Consider the following 22,558-nt stretch of genomic DNA (forward strand, 5'->3'; position numbering starts at 1 on the left):
AAGTGGCAGGGGGAACCGCCCTTCCACGGAGGTGGAAGGGATAGTAGCCAACCCGGGAAGAACCAGCAGCAAACCCGGGGAGGGCCGAGCAAACAAAAGAACAGCGCAGGGTCCTGTGTCGTTCCTCCATGAAGAGGGGGAGCGACAGTGAAGGGGGAAGGGTCCTATGTGGGGCCGGACATCTGATGCCAGTGAGAATGCACGTTCCCTAGTGGGCACTCGACACGGAGCGCAAGTCACAGCACAAGCAGGGAGAATATGCTGTCGAGTGCCCAGTGATGGTGGTGCTAAGACTGTTAATACTCGCATAGCTGCCGGGTGCTTCCTGCACTTCAGGTGTTACAAACCCGGCGCTTTAAAAAGTCTTGCTCTTAAGAAAAGAGTGCAAATTTCCCACCCATCCTTTCCTCTAGACCCCGATAGAAATCAGTCAGTTGACTTGCAAGAGAGATCTGCTAATATGGCTCTGATTGAGGCAAATTAATTTAATTAGATTCAAAAGATATCCAGTGAGTGTTTACTGTGTGCGCAGTCTGCCCTTAAGGAGCTCACCATCGCGTGAGAAAGGAACACGACAGGCATTCTGTGAGACGGCGCGAAGTGCAAGGGAGGAGTGTGGGGGCGTGGCCTGCCCGGCTCATCGGCAGCCGTGTCCACGTCGCCTCCACCTGGGGCAGCAGCTCTCGAAAGGCTACCGTGCGCCTGAAATGTGGCCGGTGGGAATGAAGAGTGGAAATTGTATTATTTCAGCCGATTTCAAATAAATTTAAAGTACCAGATGTCACCCTAACTATCCTACTGGGTAACAGAGCAATACATAGCCAAGCTGTTGATTAACCCGGGATCCCCTGGAGAATACAGAATCCTGCGCCTCGTGTCAATTTCGATGAAGTAGGTCTGGAATAAACAGATGCCCCTCGGCTTCCACCGTGTCACGTCCCAGGGGAGCCCTGGAGGTGCTCTCCTGAGAAAACACACTCAGTACACCTGACGGGCACAGCTTCCCAGCTCAGCGACACAGCAAGCTGCTGAGTGTGGGCTGCTTCCCGCGTGCTCAAGGGGCCAGCACAGATCTGCTGCTGCTGTGGCCAGCCCCCCAGAGACCCGGGAAGAGCCTAATTCAAAGCTCCTCCCACACCATCACCATTGTGAAGTTGAGAAACCCTAAGTCGTCTTCGGGAACCCTTAAAAGCTCCGTGGAAGGCTCTACTGCAGGCCGAGTGTAAGCACTCCAGGTTGCGCCATCCTGGCTTCCAGCACTCGCGGGCTCAGAGGGGCCAGCACTGTGTGGTCCAGGCCTGCTAACTACAGAGGCAGTGAGACTTGACTTTGTGGAGCCATCTGGGTGTTCTCAGAGGTGACCCAGGCTAACCCTAAATCTCAGCCTCACTTAACCCAAGCTTTGCTTGTCCTGGGAGGCCCTGCAGTTACCACAGAGACCAGCCTGCAAGCACTGGACACGTCAGTCCCAGGAGCCAGGGTCCCCACATCAGACACACTCAGCCTTCCAGATCCTGGGCTTCCCTCTGCTCTGCCACACTGGAGAGCACAAAGCCGCCTACACAGGTGTCTGGGTGACATGTGTGCAAAAGTCAGTGCAGGAAGGCCAGCAAACTATCAAAAAGTCCGTCCTTGGAGGGGCCAGCGCGGTGGCAAGGTGGGTTAAGTCACTGCTGTGGCGCTGGCATCCCGCATCAGTGCACTGATCTGAGCCCCAGCAGCCCCTGCTGACACTCCTGGGAACCCAGCACGTGACGGCCCGAGTACTCGGGCCCCTGGCACCCATGCAGAACACTGGGATGGAGTTTCTGGTTCCTGGCTTCGGCTTGGCCCAGACCTGGCCATTGTGGCCACTTGGAGGATGAACCAGCAGATGGCAAATCTCTCTCTTCTCTCTCTTGCTCTGCCTTTCAAATAACTAACTAACTACATCTTTCGGAAAAAGTTTGTAACTTGAATCTGAAGGAACCAGTGAAGCAAGCAGAGCTTGCATCAGACGCGACCGCGCGCACCGCGGCTTTCCTTACAGCTGTACGTGAGGTGCCCAGGGCTGAAGAACACGCTGCACAGAAAATAACCCGAACAGAACGCATTTAGCCCCGTGCCAGATGCCAAGCCTAGCCGTACTTCCTGAAGCTGAGGCAGGCTGAGGGCAAGCTTGCTGCACAGGGCCTGCTAGAACACAGAGCAGCACCCCCAAATGGTGTTGAATAAACAAACAAGCCTGTCTAGGTAATATCCTCCCCTCAAAATCATGAGCCTTCTCTGGATCGTGTCCTTAGGCAAGAGGATTGCAGAAGACAGGAGAGAAAAGTAATTCTAAAACCTAGCAAGGCAAATTAGCATTGCTGCGGGAAAGGTGAGAATGACTTCTGAGAACTCGGGGATCATGTCACGTGTATCCTGCCTGTCTTCCTCGATATAAGAAGAGGGGGAAGAGGACATTAGAGAAGGCAGCTCTGCAGAAGGGTGGGCACAGGCTGTGCAGGCCGAGGCCCAGCCCCGGCACATCACCTTCTCTCCCCAGGCTGCACGTCTCCTGGAGACAGGTGCTGGCATCCTTTCCTCGAGGGGTTGTGGACAGGATGAGTTCATGCTGTGTGTAGAAGACCTAGGACTCTTACTACGCGTCCCCTGATCTGCACCAAGCTGCCTGCTACTGGTTGAACCGTGTCCTCCAGGAACCAGGACACCGAGTGATGGACCACGTTCGGAAGTAGGGCTGCCGCGTATGTAATATGTAAAGATAAACTCAGGCTGGAGTAGGCCAGGCCCCTAACCCCATGAGTAGTGATCTTAACAGAGGGAAGAGGACATGAAGGTGGGGCTCCAAGAAGATCATGCGTGACAGTGAAGGCAGAGAGTGGAGACTCACAGGGCCAAGCCAAGGGACGCTGGGGTTTGCCAGCAACGCCCAGAAGCAAGACAGGGAGGAGGACTGATTCGCTCACCTGTTTCAGAGGAGGTGTGATGCTGTGGGAACCCTGATACCTCCATCTTGAACAGCCTCTGGGCCTGTGATGAAACAATGGGACGAGCGCTGCTGTTGTTTAAAGCTGCCCGGACAGTGGTCTTGGTCATGGCAGCCCTACAAGACCAGCGAAGTGTAGATTCTAAAGCTGCCCATCTGGGTCCTAACCACCCTTTTAAGTTATTCTGCATGAATGCTAATTTCACTTGACACGTAGTGCACTGGAGTCGCTCATTCCCCGCGTCCCCCTGCCTTTCGAGTGCCCCAAGTGATCATGAAGGGAGTTCATGTGTACTGCCGCCTGTAAGCCTCAGACCAGGCAGGCTGTAGTTTCTCCAGGTGAAAAAACTGCGCTAAATTCAATCATTTCGGCAGCTTCTTTGGGCCCCAGCGGGCGAGACTCATCATTATTCATGAAGTGTCTCAGCTGCACGCCAGGACCACTCCCCACGACGCTCTGAACGTCACACACCAGAACCAGCTGGAAGAATTCTGGGACCTTTGGTTTTCAAATCCCCTTTAAACCCGAGGCTCTATGACAGGGAAAGAGAGTAGGAAGAAAGTTGTGTTTTTGTTTGTTTTTTCTGTTTAATTCATTGTGGAGTCAAGAAAGTTTGCTTTTTCTCCTTCGCACGAAATGGGCTACCTGCATCGCTGGAATCATAAAGTAGCAACTTCCCATTACCGAGCGGAGGGACTGACGGCACAGCACGCCGGCCAACACGGGCTGCCGTTCCCGCTCCGCTCTAGCACCAGCAAGTGCAGTGACATAAAAACCGCCATGAAATCAAGTAATTTTAGGCTTTTACAGATTATTTTAATTCTCTTCCTGTAATACGTCTGTGTGAAGTAATTGCTTTGTAATTAGCAGCATGATTACATGTTAAATAAGGGCTAAATCTTCAGTTTGGCAGCCTAATATGCCTAGAAGGACCGCTCTCAGTACTTCCCAGTGTACGGCGTGGTCTCTCCCTCAGCCCTGGACGTCGTCGTGCTGTGTTCACAAAGGCTGCAGCAGGAGCGAGTGCTGCGACGGCTCTGGGCTGGCCAGGGAGCACTGCCCGAGCACCACGGGGAAGCCAGGTTGGTCGCGGGCAGCACTGGCAGTGCCCGTGTGAAGGGTGGGGACAGGACCCAGCCGGCGGCCGCAGTTTCGGCAGACTTGGCCAGGCCTGCTTTTGCTCCCAGACCGGCCGAGGCTGAGCAGTAAGTGAAATAACCTTCCTCATGGGGAGCCGGCAAACACGTTCACGTGCCCTTCAGAACATGCACTCTGATCGTCTTTGCTCAACCACAGTTCTGCCTGTCTTTTGCTCTATTTTAAAATACAGCAGTGATCTTTAATTATCCGACATTTTAACAACATTTTATTTAAAAGCATTCTTATTAAAAATTTTTATTTAAAAATCCAATAATATGTGAGCCAACAGCTCTGATGCACTGATATTTCTCCCAAGAGTTGGACTGCTTAGAATCTGCCAACTGGAAGACTGAGTGCTGTTTAAACCTTAGACTGGGAAAATGTCAAGAACATATCCCTTCCAAATTAAAATGTTCCCGTAAAGCCTGGAGACAGATCTAGGGTAGCGCACGTTACCCTCAGCAGGGGATTTCCTGCTGGCCGAGGCTAAGGCGGCAGCGTCCTCGCCCTCTGAGGATGGAACTCTAGCACGCTGAATTTCTTGTTTTAAAGAGGCAAAGGAAAGCCCTGTGTTCCCAAACTCTGAAATTGGTTTTAAATTCCTCTCGTAAACTATTTTTATGTGATGATTCACTCTGATAAGGAGTTAAAGAACTCTAACTGCACAAGAATGAGGCGAAACATGTGGCTGACTGTTCAGCCCTCCCCTCACCCTCTGTGCTGTGCCCCCGCCCCCGAAGGCTCGGGGGCCCCAGTGGCTCTGTAGTGCACAGTTCTAACATAGGCCAGCCGGGGTGTGGAGCAGGTAACATACAAAAACCGTGCAGGGGGCTCCCTCTGCCCTATCAGTTACTTTTCCGTGACTATCACAAAACAGCTGGGTTTTCGGGCATCAGCACAGCTCCAGGGAGGACCTCGTGGCAGATGGCATCACAGTGCAGGGAGCCTGGGGGAGGCTGGGGTCCCGGGGGAGGCAGGATGCCGGAGCGAGACTGGGGTCCCGTGAGAACTGGGCAGTGCTTCCAAGCACATCCCGTGGTGACCTACCCACGAACCTGCACCTCTTAAAGGCCCACCACCTCTTAACACGGCCGCACTGGGGAGCATGCTCCCCACGCGAGCCTTCCCGTGTGGGCCATGCTCGCCACGGCACTCAGATTCCTACAACACTTGGATGGTGCCTCCGCTCTGCAGGCGGCAGAGGTGAACCGCTCAGTCCCCAGTCTTTTGAGGTCATCATTGTAATAAATCTTCTGATCAGATGTCCCTCCATCTGCCCACCCGCCCACCCTACTGCTTCTGTCTCTTACGGAATCCAAACGGATCCAAGCAACTTGTCAGTCCCACAGCTATCGGTGAAAGCCACGGAGGCCGGGCTCGAAGTCAGTGCCTTTTCTGTGGTCCAGCTCCCTCCACCGTCGTCCCGGGCCACCTGCAAGTAGCGAGAGTGCATTGCAGCGTTCTCAGGATCAGGGAGGAAACCACGCAGTGCAGAAGCCCTGGCCAACCGGAAGATCAGGTTAGGTACGGTGCAGACTGAATTTTCTGGTTAGCTCAAGGCTTCAAGATTTAAAAAAAATTTTAAGACATACTTTTCTTCAGGGCCCTGATAATGAACTCACGTTGGAAATCTTTTATTTTTTGTTAATCTAAAGTCCTGGATATTAACTTATTTTCTTCCTGTTTTCCATTTTCTCTTAAAAGTGGACTCGCGGGGGGAAAAGTCTAGTTAATTAGGATTTCTGTTAATCAGGTTTTTAAATTGTTTTGGTAAATTGAAACCAGGTGAAAGCGAGCACCGTGAATTTGAAGCAGTTTCGTGTTAGAGTCTCCTTGATGCCAGCGTGGCCCCCTATCTTAGCATGCATCTGAGACTAATGAGCCAATCCCAAAAAAGTGCTTACATCTCTGATGACCTGTGCACCATAAATCCACCAGTGCACACTAGTGGAATGGTCTTTCATAACACAGTTTAGGCTGTGTGTAACCAAATGATGCAAAGGAGCAGCTGATAACATTGGGCAGCAGGCATCATAAATCAGTCTGTTCTACAGTTTCTCTTGGATTCATGTTTCACTCAAAGTACAAAGAATCATTCTAGTTGGATACCCATAATGTCATCCTTAGCAGCTCACCACAGAGTAACGCCGTGCTAGGGTACTGTCACCGGTTATGTACTCGCCTCAGCACCTTCTAATAGAAATCACACTTAGGGTTTGAACCTTAATTACAGGAAGCATTTTTTTAATGAAGCAAAATTAAACTTGTCTCTTGGAAAGCCTGGCTCACTAAAGGGGCTCTCTTGACAGAATACAACTTGGAATAAACCGCAGCCCCCCGACCCCTGCCCACACCACCCTGCGCGTGAGGTTGATGCCGTTCCTGGCCATGGCGTCTCACAACAATCTCAGCAGTGATGCTGGCAAGGCACTCAAGCGAAATCATCCTGTTGCCCAGCGGGGTTGGATGGAAACCAGGAATAGAATCAGGGACGACTTCAGGGGGAGACTCGGGAGAAGCCAGCTCCAAGCCGCACCTGGAAGGCGCTGACCGCACGTGGGACGGCACACACGTTCTCGGTGTCTCAAGGCCGCCACTGTCTGCATACCTGGGCATCTCCCACCGACAGTGTGGTTTTCCCTTTCTGTGCAAGGCACTGGTAGGTCAATTTAGGATTAAATATGTGAGGTATTTTGTTTGAGAAAAAAAAAGAAAACAGATTACAGTACAATCTCATGAATTTAGGACCAACATGTTCCTTAGAAATTTTATGTAGAGTTTTAGTCTCAAGGAGACATAAACTATGGAATATTCAAATGGCTTTGTTAGTGAGGGAATATATTTTAATGATGACTTATTACTTCAAATTATATTTAAATAAGGATAATGATGACATAACTTGAAAACAAATGAGAATTATTTTCTTAGGGAATTGAGCAAGTTTAAGCAGTAAGCTTCAGCCACTTGGCAGAAAATGTGAACAAGTAGCTTATTTACACTTTAGGGCTTTTAAGTCTCAGAAATCTAACCAGCATCCGTGTTAGCACTCACCATGAGAAATATCACTGCTAACACGTGGCTAAGAAGTAGGTTTTTGCACTGTTCCTACAAAAGTGACAGAAGCGAATTCATTTATCCAGCAGCTCTTCTGTGTAAGACCCTGGGACGGGAGAGGGGGCAGAAGGGTCCAGAAAAGCCCAGGTAGGGGCACCTGTGTGCAGAGCAGAGGTGTGGGGCTCATGGTGGGCATTCCTTTCCACATCCGAGTTCAGAGACTTGAAGGCATCGGTAGCTTAAAACTGGTCCTACAAATCAGAGCTTTCTTTTGGGGAGCCAGCTATTTAATGTTTACGGGCACACCCCCAGGACAAGGCCGAGAGCAGCAGACCTGGGATAGCCACATGCAACAGGACCATTGCATTCTGAACGGGATTTCAAGGGTTCCAAGACAGGAACAGAAGTTGAGACGGAAAGGCAGGGTGGTGCTGAGACGTGGAGCGACTCTGACGCTTTGATAGGAAGTTGTTTTTTTTTTTTTTTCTCATTTCTTATTCTTGTTTAGAGATGCAGAAGAAATCAGAGGGTACACTCAAAAGGGAATGAGGAAAGCAAGGTTTTAAAAAGGGACCATTTACAAGGTGTCAGAGCCATCCCTGCTGCTGCAACAAAATTCCTGAGACTGGGAAATTAGCAAGAAGAGAGTATGTTCTCCCATTTCCGGGCTGGGACTCCGAGATCAAGGCAAGGACGGTGCTCTGCTTCCCAGACGGTGCCTCTGGTTGGTCCTCGGGTGGCAGCGGAGACTCGAGCGCCCCCCCTCTGTCCTCGGAGCACTAGTCATTCAGGATCGGAGGCCCGCACGACCGAGTTGCCTCCCCAAACCATCGCCTTGGTACTTCAGTTCCAACATACTAATGTTGGGGGGATAAATACAGAGTCTAACACGAGCGGTGGGCAAGGCTAACGTAAACTCACTCAAGATGGCCCAGCAGCTGTGAGCTGGCTGCCACAGGAAGCAGAGCCCAGCAGGAGACCAGACGGCCAGTCTGTCCGCCCGAAGCTGAGGGTGCGTATGGAGGGGCGTCGGGATACTCAGCACAATCCCACAGGCAGTGGGGACAACTAAAGGCACAGCCCAGGAGAACCGTGGGGTCACTTCTGTAGTTCAGACAGGTGAACCCAGCAGTCGTGGTTGAGAGACTGGAGAGCGGGCATAATGGGTCCCGGCAACTCCAGCTCAGCACCTAAAACAGCTACATAAGTGGTGGAACAAAGAGGAGGAACCACATGGAAGGGGTTTAGGGAACATAACTACACAATCAAGTACTGGGTCCTACAGTTGATGACATGTCGAGAATGGGGTGGGGGTTAGAGACAAGGCTCCCAAGACTGGGCAGGTCAAGAGCAGGAGCCACTGCAGAGGCTGGATGGGTTCCCGCGAGTGACAGGACAGGAAGAGGCTGACACTCCCCTTCCTGGTTGCTGCTCTTCTGCCGAAGGCCCTGCCTTCCTCGGACAACTGCAGCTGATTCTGGATTGAGGCGATACTGCTCCCTCTTAGCTCCTCGGTGACGTTCAGGAGTGGGGTTTGGTGGTGAGGCTACGGCTAGGGAGTTTTTCTCATAAGATCCAGTAACAAGATTTCTTAAGGTCTCAAGAGGCACAGAGAGAAAAGCAGGCCAGTAATAAGAGTGGCGGGAACCAGAGATTGACGCCGTAAATCATGGCACAGCATGAAGGTCAATTCTGCGCCTCAGTGAAAAAGAACTGACTCCATCCCCCATCTTCCTTGATAACTATTTTGTGGTAGAATCTGAATTTAGTTCTAAGTCAATTCAAAGATAGAACTCAAACAGTTACGGGGTAACATGCTACCTGGGTGTTGAAACGACCTCAGTGTTATGAACCAGAATAATTTTGAGGTTGGACAGAGTAGATCTCTGCACTGAGGACCAATCACTGGTGCCACGTGCGATGGGAGCCCTAATGACACGCACTCCACAGCTGGGGGAGGACCCCGCACAGCCCCACCAGCTCCGTGTGGCTGAGGAGAGCATTGCAACAGTGGTATTCCACACTTTAGGGCAGATGCTGGCCATACCTACAGCACATGAAGACGCAACATCTCTGGGCAACACAGGTGCTGCGTTGTCAGTCACATTAACATCTCAATGGAAGCTTCATCTACAGGAAAAGGGCAGGGGACGGTGGGGTGGGCGTGGCAACAGAGAGCAAACAGAGAGAGGAGCTCAGTCCCCACCACCGGGGCACCCTGCCGGCATCCTTGCTTTTCATCACTCTCCAACGGAACAAGCCAGACTCAGCAAGGTCAGCGGCACGCCTGAGGTCACACAGGAACGCAGGAGGGAGGCCTCCTCCTTGGTGCCCTTCCTCTCGCCGCTGGTCACCTGCCAGGCCACGAAGGTCAGACACCGCCATCCCACCGCGCAGCCTGGACACAGCAGGACCGCTCTCGCCACTGCCCGCTGCAGGAAGTCTAGCCTTCTGGCGTTGTCTCTCTGGCAGGACTCCAGGCAGCGAACCTCTGCTGACGTCACAGCAGCTCCCCCTTGCTGAACGTTGGGCAAGTTGTCTTCTCCGAACTCCAGGGGCACTCTGGAAGCAGGGAAAAGCAAAGCCTCCTTCCTTAATCCTATCCGAAGCCACCCTGGTCTCTGCTCCTCGCTCACCAGCTTCCTTGCAGCCTCTGCACACCTCCACCTGGCTGACTCTCACACGTCAGGCTCCGGTTTCAATGCTGCAGTTCTTGGGGAGGTCCTCTCTTAGAAGCCTCCACGACGTTACTGCCCCAGCCCCCTGGATTTCTGTCACAGGACTTAATACAGCCGTCATTTCGATTGTTCTTGTGCCATAACTGGATCACTGCATTTCTCCCCATCACACAAGTTCTGCGTGGAAGGGGGCACATCTCACCGCCAGTGGTCACCACTGTCTCCTCAGCTCACGGCCACAAGATCCACACAAGGATGCTGTCAGCAACTGCCGACTGGTACATGCAAATGACTGTCATGTTCCGGAATTCTACCAGGGGCCTTCCCAGACAGTTTCACAGCAGTGCTCGGGGTTGCTTCCACTTTGCAGATGGGGGCACCTGGGGTCAATGGATCCTTTAACCAAGACTGCATGGCTAACTGTGACAGAGCCGAGATTCAAACCCCTCCTCATCTGGTCTGAGCCTGCTGTTTTCTACTTCATTGTGGATTTTCTACAGATGCGCCCTTAATTATTCTGTCTTCCTTTTATGGAGTCTCCCTCCACCGTGAAGCCTGGACTCTCACTTTGGATAGGAAAGATGCCATGTCCACTGTCCTGCCCTCCCACCACCCTGCTAACCGCACTTGCTATTGCACAGGCATTCAGTGAAGACTTGGATTAATAACTCCTGCTTGGCAATGATACCATAAAAGCATTCTCAAATGAGTTCAACCTTCCATAGTAACCTCTCCGAAGCAGCACCACCTCCCATCTCTGACGGCAACACTCGTTTATGAACTCCTCGTTTTCTCGCAAGCCACAGCGGAAATAATTTTATAGAAATTATTTAGAAGAATCAGTATTGACAAAGTGAAACAGACTTATGATATAGAAATCGCTTTCTCCTTTCACTCAGCAAATATTTGCAAAGTGCATTTCACACGTGCCAACTGCTTCTCTAGCCTTTCCCCTTCAGGAGCCGTTTGGGGAAGGCGGCATTACAGTGATGGAAAAGTAACCCTCAATTACCATGACACATGCTGGACTGGAGGCGGGAAAATCAAGGGTGGTGCAGCCGACACAGCTCACAGGGAGCCCCAGTTCACAGGGCCTGCTCCTGGGTGCGGACCTGGTGCGAGGGACCGGGAAAGAGCCTCCTGTTGGCATTTCCCCCCATCTTTAAGATGGGCTGATACTTAGTCCCTAGGGTTGCTATGTGCTTTTCTCAAAACACGCAGCCCACAGGACCAGCCGGTGTTTGCGTCTGTCTCCAAGCTAAGGGTATGGAGGGTCCCAGTTATGTGTAAGTGCCACCACCCACCTTGGGAAGCCCCGATTCTGAAGATCAAGCAACACGACGGATACGAAGTTCCCTGTAAACAATTATTTCCTTCTCCCATGGAATTCAAGGGCAATGTGGGCAGCAGAGGCATCATTTCCCCCCTCACTTGCACATGGAAATCCTGCTGGCTACAGCCAGGGGCACTGCAGAGGCTCAGCCACAGCAACCTGCCCTGGCCAGCACGCCCAGGGGCGCCAGGGGTCTCCAGGACTTGATCACCAGGTGGCTCCTCCTTGCTTGCACAGCAGTGGTCCCAACCACAGCCTCCTGTGGTCAAGAAGCAAGCTGATGATGCGTGAAGATGCTGTCCCGAGAGTTAGCAATGTAGCAGCACTGATGACCAAGCACTTCCAAGATGCTGGCTGTTCTAAGAGCTTAGTGCTCCCAACAACTCCAGCACAACCGTGGACACTGAGAGGGGAAGCTGCTGGGGTCTCTTAGTTCCAGGGTCTTATGTTCAGCTCTTCTTTGTGGAATGGTAGCATCGAACCTGATCTACTTTCTCTGGTCGGAAAATGTGACTCTGTGCTACTTAGGGGCGTTTAAGTGTTTTCAGAGAAGGAAAAGTAAGTGGATCTAGAGAATTTAGAAACAAACCGCAAAGACTCCGGCGTACTCACCTGTTTGCCAGTTTTTAGAGCACAGCGGCTAACTCAAGACGGCTTGTATGCACGGACAGACACAGAGCTCTTGGCGTCTGCCACAAGAGGTGACAAGCACATGAACTACTGGCATCGTAAAACATCAAGTCTGAGTCTCCTTTCCCTTAAAATCTCTCCACTTGCCTCAGAAGTAGCGTGCTCAGGGTGTGGACACTCAGCATGATGGTGCCACTCCTACTGGCTGCCACTGGCTGCTAAGTAATAGCCCTGGTGCAGGAGCTGTGCCAAGGGCTTTCTGTGCACCCTCCCACTGGGGCTCCCAGGGCCTTGCAGGCGGGCTCTGTCATCACCCCAGCCTGCCGGTGAAGGGACGCAGCACAGGGAAGCACGTCACTTCACGGAGCCGAGATGTGGTGTCGACAGGGATTCTTCCCCGCTCTCCCCTAACCTGGCCTGGACACTGCCCTCTTGCCCGCTCTCCCCTAACCTGGCCTGGACACTGCCCTCTTCCCCACTCTCCCCTAACCTGGCCTGGACACTGCCCTCTTGCCCGCTCTCCCCTAACCTGGCCTGGACACTGCCCTCTTCCCCACTCTCCCCTAACCTGGCCTGGACACTGCCCTCTTGCCCGCTCTCCCCTAACCTGGCCTGGACACTGCCCTCTTCCCCACTCTCCCCTAACCTGGCCTGGACACTGCCCTCTTGCCCGCTCTCCCCTAACCTGGCCTGGACACTGCCCTCTTCCCCACTCTCCCCTAACCTGGCCTGGACACTGCCCTCTTCCCCGCTCTCCCCTAACCTGGCCTGGACACTGCCCTCTTCCCCGCTCTCCCCTAACCTGGCCTGGACACTGCCCTCTTCCCCGCTCTCCCCTAACCTGGCCTGGACACTGCCCTCTTCCCCGCTCTCCCCTAACCTGGCCTGGACACTGCCCTCTTCCCCGCTCTCCCCTAACCTGGCCTGGACACTGCCCTCTTGCCCGCTCTCCCCTAACCTGGCCTGGACACTGCCCTCTTGCCCGCTCTCCCCTAACCTGGCCTGGACACTGCCCTCTTGCCCGCTCTCCCCTAACCTGGCCTGGACACTGCCCTCTTGCCCGCTCTCCCCTAACCTGGCCTGGACACTGCCCTCTTGCCCGCTCTCCCCTAACCTGGCCTGGACACTGCCCTCTTCCCCGCTCTCCCCTAACCTGGCCTGGACACTGCCCTCTTCCCCACTCTCCCCTAACCTGGCCTGGACACTGCCCTCTTGCCCGCTCTCCCCTAACCTGGCCTGGACACTGCCCTCTTCCCCACTCTCCCCTAACCTGGCCTGGACACTGCCCTCTTCCCCGCTCTCCCCTAACCTGGCCTGGACACTGCCCTCTTCCCCGCTCTCCCCTAACCTGGCCTGGACACTGCCCTCTTCCCCGCTCTCCCCTAACCTGGCCTGGACACTGCCCTCTTCCCCGCTCTCCCCTAACCTGGCCTGGACACTGCCCTCTTCCCCGCTCTCCCCTAACCTGGCCTGGACACTGCCCTCTTCCCCGCTGTCCCCCCTAACCTGGCCTGGACACTGCCCTCTTCCCCGCTGTCCCCCCTAACCTGGCCTGGACACTGCCCTCTTCCCCGCTGTCCCCCCTAACCTGGCCTGGACACTGCCCTCTTCCCCGCTGTCCCCCCTAACCTGGCCTGGACACTGCCCTCTTCCCCGCTCTCCCCTAACCTGGCCTGGACACTGCCCTCTTCCCCACTCTCCCCTAACCTGGCCTGGACACTGCCCTCTTCCCCGCTCTCCCCTAACCTGGCCTGGACACTGCCCTCTTGCCTGCTCTCCCCTAACCTGGCCTGGACACTGCCCTCTTGCCCGCTCTCCCCTAACCTGGCCTGGACACTGCCCTCTTCCCCACTCTCCCCTAACCTGGCCTGGACACTGCCCTCTTCCCCGCTCTCCCCTAACCTGGCCTGGACACTGCCCTCTTGCCTGCTCTCCCCTAACCTGGCCTGGACACCCCATATAGGGTGGCAGGAAGGGGCACGTGCATGTCAGAAGGAAACCGTAAAGCACAACAATCTTCAAAGGAAATCCGTGAGCGAGAGGTGGTTGATATTGCAGCAGCTCACAGCTCTTGAGAACTAGTCAGGAGCTTGATAAGATCCCACAATCTACTATCTCTGCAAGTGCCAAAGACAATACTTTTCTCAAGCTGGATCTTTTCTTATTTCTGCCTGTCCTCTGTATAAAAACACTTGCCAATGTTTAGAAACTTTCTAAATTTAGACAGCAACCATGTAACTAAATATGCAGGCGGGAGAATGGTCAGGAGAATGCAGTCTCTAAGCATGCATTTTTAGCCATTTACAATTATCTATCTTAAATATGCTCTTAATACTTAGAATGTATACAACGCAGTTTTAAAGGGTAACTCAGTGATGACTGTTAAAATGAAACAAGTATTAGATTTCAAAACTGAAAGTAGTAAAAATGTTTTATTAAAGAAACACCATTTTAAATGGAATGACAAAATTGGATGGGCTATGAAGAGGAATCCAGCCCCACCCTTTGGTTTAAAGTGCAGTAGAGAGGAGGAGACGTAGCACGTGTGTGAGCAGCCCGGGCTCGCAGTCCCGCCCTGACACCTCTCCGCTCTCCCCGTCTCTGGTCTCACAGCTCCTGACAGTGCCCTGCAGAAAGCCGGTCTCTCCCCTCCGAGCCAGAAGACATGCGTTCCTGCTCCTGCATTCGCTGCACAAATATGCAAGCACACACTCTCCGTGGGACCTCGGGCGAGTTGCTTCACGGCTCGCCGCCTCAGTTTCTCTGTACTGTGTGGACATTACGGAGTCACCGCCAGGACAGAGTGAGCCCGTGCATCCAAGGCGTCTGGGCTGCTCTCCAGCACCTGGGCAGCACGAGGACATCGCCGCGCCTTCTGCTTCTACCCTCAGCCCTCCGCCGCGTCAGGACAATGGGCAGCTCTGGGGATGCCACGTGGGAGCCCTGTGTTACATTCTCTTCCTGATCACGAAAACACCTCGTGTGCGTGGAGCGCGTCTCTCCCCCAGTACTCAATCCCAGCAGGAATGGCTTTGGGAGCTTCCTCCCGGTTCCAGCTTAACTGGACGACCCTATGAGCAGAGAAACTTCTCGCAGCAACCCTTGTCCATGTTCCTGTGCTTTTCTTATTTTTTTTAAAGATTTATTTATTTGAAAGCCAGAACTGCAGAAAGGGAGAGAGAAAGGGCGGGAGAGAGCGAGAGCGCGAGTGAGCGAGAGACAGATTTGGCATCTGCTGGTTCACTCCCCAGAAGGCCACAATGACTAAGACTGGGCCAGGAGCTTCTTCTGGGTCTCTCCGTGGGTGCAGGGGCTCAAACACTTGGACCACCTTCTACTGCTTTCCCAGGCCATCAGCAGAGAGCTGGATCAAAGTGTAGCAGCTGGACCTCGAACTGGTGCTCACATGGTATGGTGCCATTGCCGGCAGTGGCTTACCCTAGTGTGCCATGGTGCTGGTCCCGGTTCTGCGCTTTTCTTTCAGGTGGCATAGAACCAACTCATGTTTTTCACTGAGCCTCCTGGGAAAGCAGCTGAGAGCCTCTGAGTACGTGAGAGGGCTGGCTGTGTCCCTGTGGAACACAGCAAAGCTACCTGGTCCCTGGGGAGGGGTGAGTGGCATGCCCAGGCCTCCCTGCACAGAACCCTGGCCTGGCAATCTGGGACTTGCTACCCTTCCGTCCTCAGTGGGTCTGTGGTGGTGCAACGAGTTAACATAGACTCCACCAGTGTCCCGGAAGCCCTCGGGATGTGGCCAAGCGCCGGGAAACTCGTGTGCATTATCTTGGAAACCACAGGCACCATGCAGCTGCTCAGTCTGGCTTCTCACAAGACGCCTGGCACCATCCCAGAGAAGCCGGCAACCCCTGAGACCTTGAGAGAAGGCAGTCTCCAAAACACACTTCACCGTGCAAATCTTGTTAAACAAGCAAACATAAACTTCCCCACATGCCATCTGTCCTCGCGTGTGTGCGTGTGCACACCCGTGCCCATGCATGCACCACACTGGTCAGCACCCTCTGCTAGCAAAGTGGAAATACTGCTGCCGGAGAGGCAAGCAAAATCAAGCAGAGCTAGGACAGGGATCTGCTGCAGAAGGCCCTCCGTTCCTTCCGGGGGTCCTGGGCTTTCTCATTTCGCATCTCATTTTGTACACCAACCCGCACTCTCCAGTGAACCTCTTTTCCCAAGCTTGTCAAGTATTTTTGAAAGCTGCTACAGGCAGCGTAAGACATTAGAGAGACGGCCTTTTTAGTCCTCAGGTGTGTGGGAGCGCCAGCTCGAGTGTCCCTGCGTGGTGCCTTTGTTTTCTTTTCTTTTTTTTTTTTTTTTTTTTTTTGCAGAAGTAAGCAAGGTAGCAAAGTTTATTGGGGTAGGGCATCCACAAGAACGGACTGGACAGAATCCATGAGTGCCCAGTCACTCCTGTCTCCCTTGTTCTTTCTCTGAGCTAGAATGCTGAGTCACTGTCACCTCGTTACCTGTTCTGCCCCTGCCCTCATGGTCTGAGTGGAAAAGGCGTGGGGTGGGGGAGAGGCAGGGTGCCCTGGGTCTTACCCCAGCTCTGGTCTTTCCCTAGATTCTGATCTCTCACAACTCCCACTTGTGCTGGTGTAAGGACACATCAGAGGGTCACTGTAAGACTTAGTAACTCGTCCGTGGACACCACAAAGCACTCCCCGGCATGAGTCCCCTCATTACTGGGGAAAAGAGAAGAAATGGCAATCCCTGGCGTCTCAGGATGCCGCAGGTCACAGGAGAGACCTATCTCGGATCCTGCTGTTGAAGGTCGAAGGCGCCATGCAACCCCATGTGGGCTCCTACTGCCCTGAGCTCGGTAGCCAGTCTCTTCCCTGGTTGTGGGAGCCCTACAAGGAAGTAACAACTCCACCCCATTTACAGTTCTGCCCAAACTCAGTGTCTACCCTTGCTCCAGCAACTGTCCGACTCGCTGATGTTCAGTGAGACCAGACAGAAAAGCAGCTCCCGGTGCACACTTGTCCTGTGAATTCGCCAGCGCGATTCCCGAAGCCTCTGCTGGCGGCCACGGTCGGCATCAAGGCTGCTCCCTGGGGCTTCTGCAGGGCTGCTTCCTGCCGCCCCCCTTTCTGGAACTGCTTCCAAAATGAAGTTCGCTGAGGGCAAGACAGTGCTCACAGGAGCAGGCCTCCCTACTCAGCATTTCGGACGTGGGACCAGAATATTCCTTGTCGTGGGGAACTGTTCTGTGCATATCAGAGATTTTAGCATCACCCCTGGCTTCTACCCACCGCACGCCAGTAGCACACCACCACTAGTTGTGACAGCTGACCAAAACACACCCTCTCGATGTCCGCGGGAGGGGAAGGGCACCTGGACGAAGCGCACAGTGCTTTTCTCTGGGCACTCAGTGTCTGCGGAGAAGCACAGGTGTATGGCTTGAATGTGGAAACTGCAGAAAAATCAAGCGAGTGCCTCCTGCGCCACCTGGCATGCAGCTGGTGCCGAATGCATGCTTACGGGTGCACAGCGCTCAGAGATCACAAACAGCCTCCTGCTCCCTCGGTGAAATGATCTCCAAAGGGCCCAGGTGGGGCGGTGGGGAAGCGTCCATGAGAGGAGGAGCAAGTTTTCCAAGGAGGAGAAAACCTCTTGGCTGGGGACGAGGGGCCAGGAGGGTGACCTAGCAGAGAAGCTGGGGCTGCGCCTGGCGTCACCGCACCTGGGCAGGAGCCGCCTTCTGCGCAGTGGAGATGCTACAGAGCTCGCCAGCGCTGCCCGGGCCTTTTCCGCACAACCCCGAGGGTCCTGACGGCCCGGAGCGGCGACAGGACATCTAGAAGGTCACACGTGCAGTCGTGAGCGTCAGAGCTGGGAGCCCAGCCTGCCCCTCCTGACCCAGTGCAGCACTAGACCACGCTGTTATTATGGATGCAAATTAAGACTTATTACTATTGTGAAATAACAATGCAGGTTGATGATATTCTTTATTGCCACACTCAGCTTTTTTTTTCTAGAGGGGGAATTACAGGCATGAAGCCAGTTAAGCCACCTTCCCCCTCTGCCAAGCTCTTCTCGTGTTCCTAAATGAGGCGGCTCGTTCTCCTCATGGCGTCACCGTGCAGACTGGCGGTCTCTGCTCCCAGGTCTGGGGAGACACACGCTCAGCTCCGTGCTGTCCACTGACCCCTCGGGAATGGACAATGACTGTGCTAATGCATTACCTCACAAAGCACAGTCATCAGCCAAAAGGGCAGATTTTGAAAGCAGAGCAGTGGGCAGGCACTGTGGGAAGCACTCCGCTGGGGAAGCCAGGGATGGCCGCGTCCGGACGCGACACGCCTGTAGGACGGCTCACCTCGCGGGACCCTAACGATGGCGCCCAGCACCACGGCAGACGACCCGTGTGCTTCCCAAACTTTCAGCGGTTGTCCTTCACGGCAGGTCTGCCAAATACCAGCCACAGAAACCTTTCCCGTAGAAGAATGTCACGTCCCCTGTATATTGTTAACGTAACCATGGTAACCAAAAAATGCCACCAGTGTGTGCGTTTCATACACAAATGAGGGGCCAGCTGTGGAGTGCGCACAGCTGCCAGCGGTATAATAGATGGCGGCTAGTTTGGCCCGCGCCAGGAAAATCACAGGCCACTGATCATCACCGGGGGTTTTCCGATCGCATCGCAGCGTCTCAGCTACAAAGAGCGTGAGCTACTCCCACAGCAGTTTTCACTGCACAGCTTTCAAAACCGAGCCCTCAGCAGACCGCCAGCACCCTGGAGGCTGCCGGGAGCTCCGAGGACCGGGGGCTGGGCAGTGTTCCCACCGTGGGGGCGGGCACTGGGCTCCCCTGTCTGGGCACAGGGATCCTGGTCAGGAAGCTGCACGGCCTCCGAGCTGCTTCCACAGCTCTCTGCAGATGGCAGTTAGTCCTCCGGCCCCAGCCACCCAGCGTCACACGACAAAGGAGGAAGCCGCGGCTTGGCGGGGTTAAGACGAGCCAGCACCAGCTCGCCATGACGGGATAATCGCTGCCCACCTGCTGGATGACGGACGGCTAGCGGAGAACGGCGCCAAGTCAAAAGTAGATACTCAGTCTGCATAGTGTTGATTTTTTTAAAGCAGTGTGTAACATAACATGGCATATGTCTCACTGGATAAAATGCATAACGATTCGACAAGGTGACCACAAAGTCTGCAAATATATACTGCTTCATCACAGACTATCTTAAGTCACGGCTGAAGCACTTGTCCATTGCTGAGTCGGTGGTACACTTTGTCATGGACTCTATGCTAGAATAAGAAAATTTAATGGTAACATGTTAAGAAAACTTAGAAACCAGCTTCATTTAAAAGACTTCTATATTGATGGTTCTGTTGGTCAGTAACATACTGAATTTTACAGATAGGGTTTAACTTTCGTCTCTGTTCTGTGCTTCGAGCCAGAGAATACATGCTTTTCTGACTTCATCTATATAATTATAATTTCATCTTGAATAAAATATTAATCACAGCTCTATCCATGAGTTCAGATATTCCCATTGTTCCTAGAAACCAAAATCTGATTTAAAATGGAATCTGCTTTATCTTCAGATTGACTTGACCCAAAACAGATGTTCAGCATAATAATTTTTAAAAATTAAAAGCAGTATTTGAGCAACTTTATATTAATGCCCAAATGAATCATCCAGAGGACGATTATTCTTTAGCTTAAAAATAACTTTTCAGAAGGCTTTGTGAAGTGTAGTGAAACTGACACCCACGTCTTGTGATTTATCGTATTTTATTTATGGTGTGTGGTTTATTTATGGTGGCCAAAGAGGCCCACCCTCCCCTCCCCGTTATGTGTAGTCAGCTGGCTTGGGGAGCCCTGGGAGGCAGGGGATTTTTCTCACACCTGGTGTGCTCCCCCACCAGCAGGGGCGCAGGGTGAGGTTCCCTTGCATTTTCAGAACTTCACACCCCTCCAGAGCTCAGCCCTGGCCCAAGATCCCCATAGTCAGCAGTGGGCTCCTTCCCCAGGAAGTCCCAGGGCGTTACCTTTGCAGCCACACAGTTTAAAATCTAGTTCCGAAATGTCCAGCCCCTTAGGTCCATCAGGACGGCAAAATTCCAGTGTGCGACAGTGACCTGCTATTCCTGACTTCCACAGAGCCCTAGGACAGACAGTGCGAACTTGGCCGTCACATTTGCTTCTTAAATTTCATTCAATTCATTTTTCTCCTCCTGGGAAAAATACTGCCTTATGTGTCAAAGGCACTGAACCAGCAAAAATAACTTAAGGACACATGTAAAATAGCAGACTAACATCTGTTGCCCGCCCACTCCCAAACACTGAGCCTCCCAAAACAATGTCGGCTTTTTGGGGGGTGGGGAAGGGGTGTGTTCTAATGCCCCGCTCAGTGGCTGGAACGCAGGGGCAAGAGCTGCTCAGTGAATGGGACCCTTTCGCCCTCTAAGGGGTTTGAGACAAAAGGGGCCCCTGGCGCTGGACGCTCAGGGGTGTAGCCACGACCCCCTGTGTGGCCCACTCCGCCCGCCTTCAGTCAACAGAGCTCTGTGCCCATCAGCTAAGGTTAGACAGGGCCAGGAGGTCCCGGCTCTGGGGACTGCTCTGCACCTGCACCGTGACCCCGATTCACTCCCAGTGCTGGGGACAGCGGGCTTTATCACCACCAGTGCCCGGAGAAGCCACATGACGCCCCTGCACACTGAACCTCCAGGGAGGTCTTCTACGCGGGTCGGTGGCCTCTTCCATTCGGACCATCGCCAGCAAGGGTCAGGGCACGAGGGAGAATCATGCAAAGAAAAAGAAAAGAAGTGCCCAAAGTTGAAAAGTCAACTCAGAAGTCGCTCCCAGGTACCCCAGGTAGACTAAGGGGCTGTGTGCCTCAAGGAAGCACTTGGCTCACCGGCCAGGGATGCCCCCCTGCAGGGCGGCCCAGGCGCGGGCAGCCAGGTAAAGAGCAAGCAGCCCCAAGAGCCCCCGGCACAAAGCTGCTCCCAGGATCTGGCCCCGGAATAAAGGTGCCAGCCTGCTATGGAATTCCCCAACAGAAGAACTCACACTGCGCCTTTATGCCCTTTTCTTAAGGTCTATTGTTCACTGAGCACTGCTTGTCTTCAGATTCCGCCTGTGAATGGATGGGGCCAGACAGCTGCCAGGATCTGCTCACATTTGCATGCAAATCAGGGACTCCAGGGACCGCGACACCACTGCTGCCCCATCAGGACGGACCCACGGAGGCGCCTTCCTGAACTTGCCCCATTCCCCCTCCTCTGGCCGTGGCTGTTAAACACACAGTCCTGGGCAGCTCGGGAGCTGTCAGCTACCGGGCTCTGGCGGCACAGGAGCAAACTGCACAAACCAGACAACACGCTCTGGTCCAGGAGGTCCTGGGCGCACACGCTCTCCAGACCCCTGGGCCACCCCTGCATTAGCCGGGTCCGGGACCACTCGCGGCCGGACAGGACGAGGGACGGGCCGACCTCAGACCACGGACACCGCGGGCGGTCACTCATTCATTCAGGCGTCCACGGCGGTTCTCGGCGCTGGCAGGGCCACGGACGCGCCAGGTCAGCGGCGGCCCACGCCCTCCCCACGCCGCACAAAGGACCCTCGCTGGCAAACTTTCCTCGCTTCAGACCTGAGCCCGGGCGGGCCGGGACCCCCGCGCCCGCCGCGCCCGCCCCGCCCCGCCCCGGAGGGGAGGCTCCCTCGGGCGCTGCTCTCGGCGCACTCCGCGCGGGAGAATTCCGCCCGGGACCCCGCTCGGCCGCGGCCACCACGCCGCCCTCGGCTCCCCCGCAGCCGCGCCGGCCTTTCCCCGGCTCGCGGCCCGGCTCCCGGCCCGGCTTTGTGTCCGCGTCCGTGTCCTCCCTCCCCAGTGACCTCCCCGCACCCCGTGTATTCAGGGGGGCGGGGGGCACCAGATTCCCGTTTCCCGACGTCCTCCGCCTCCCCCCGACCCCGCGAGCCGCGCCCCCTCGCTCCCCCGAGGCCCGCGACCGTACCCCGCAGCGCCCGCACACCGGAGGCTCCTCCACGCCGGCCGCGCACTTACCCGAGGCCCGGCCAGCGGGGGCGGCGGCACCGGCGGCCGCAGGACCCGCGGAGCGGCGCGCACGGGCTCCTTGGGGGGAACCAGGCGCAGCCCCGCGGCTCGGGGACAGGCGGCGGAGCGAGCAACAGCTGCCGCGCGGGGCCGGGCTCGGTCCGGCTCTCTGGGGGCCGGGGCAGAGGCGGGCAGGGTCTGCAAGTGCGGCTCCGAGGGCGGCGCGGCGCGCGGCCGGGTCCCGGGGACGGCGCCCCGGGCACCGAGGGACGCCGCCGGCCCCCGTGCCGCCCGGCGGGCGCTGCAGCCGCGGGCGCGCGGGCCTCGCCTGCTCCCGGCTCGCTCCGGCGCCCCGGCTGCTCCCCGCTTTGTGCGCCCGCAGCCGGCGTGCACCTGGGGTAGGCACGGCGGTCAGCTGATGGGCCGCGCGCCGATTGGCCGCCGCGCCCGCGCCGCCCCGCCCGCCGCCGCCGCCCCCCGCCCGCGCGGCCCCGTGCTGGGCACCATCTGGGGTCCGCCCGACGAAGGCCCCGCGCGCCGCCGCCGCCGCCGCCGCTTTGTGTGCCGGGGACCGCGGCTGGGCCAGGGAGGCGCCGCCGCTTCTCAGTGAAGGACGGACCCGGAAAGGAAAACAAGCGAACACAAAAACCAAAAAATGCGGGTGCAGGGAGGCCCCGCGGGCCCGGGGCTGTGCGCGCGCGGGGCTCCGGCCTGGGCG

General features: G+C 55.1%; 1 protein-coding gene across 2 annotated transcripts in view; it reads right to left on the reverse strand.

Annotated features, from left to right (window-relative positions):
• The window catches only part of LRRN1 (leucine rich repeat neuronal 1), a 38,307-nt gene extending 16,094 nt beyond the window's left edge, over positions 1 to 22,213 (reverse strand). The window contains exons 1-2 of one of the 2 annotated variants that reach the window (XM_070050023.1): positions 21,850 to 22,202; positions 5,423 to 5,544 (exon numbers count right to left, since the gene is read on the reverse strand). The gene's annotated coding sequence lies outside the window, so the exon portion shown is untranslated. Of the gene's footprint in view, positions 1 to 5,422; positions 5,545 to 21,849 lie in introns of both variants that reach the window. The other variant, XM_051831912.2, reaches the window with a different exon arrangement.
• Positions 22,214 to 22,558: the final 345 nt, after the last annotated feature.

The sequence above is a fragment of the Oryctolagus cuniculus genome, chromosome 10, assembly GCF_964237555.1.
Source record: "Oryctolagus cuniculus chromosome 10, mOryCun1.1, whole genome shotgun sequence".
NCBI classification, from domain to species: domain Eukaryota; kingdom Metazoa; phylum Chordata; class Mammalia; order Lagomorpha; family Leporidae; genus Oryctolagus; species Oryctolagus cuniculus.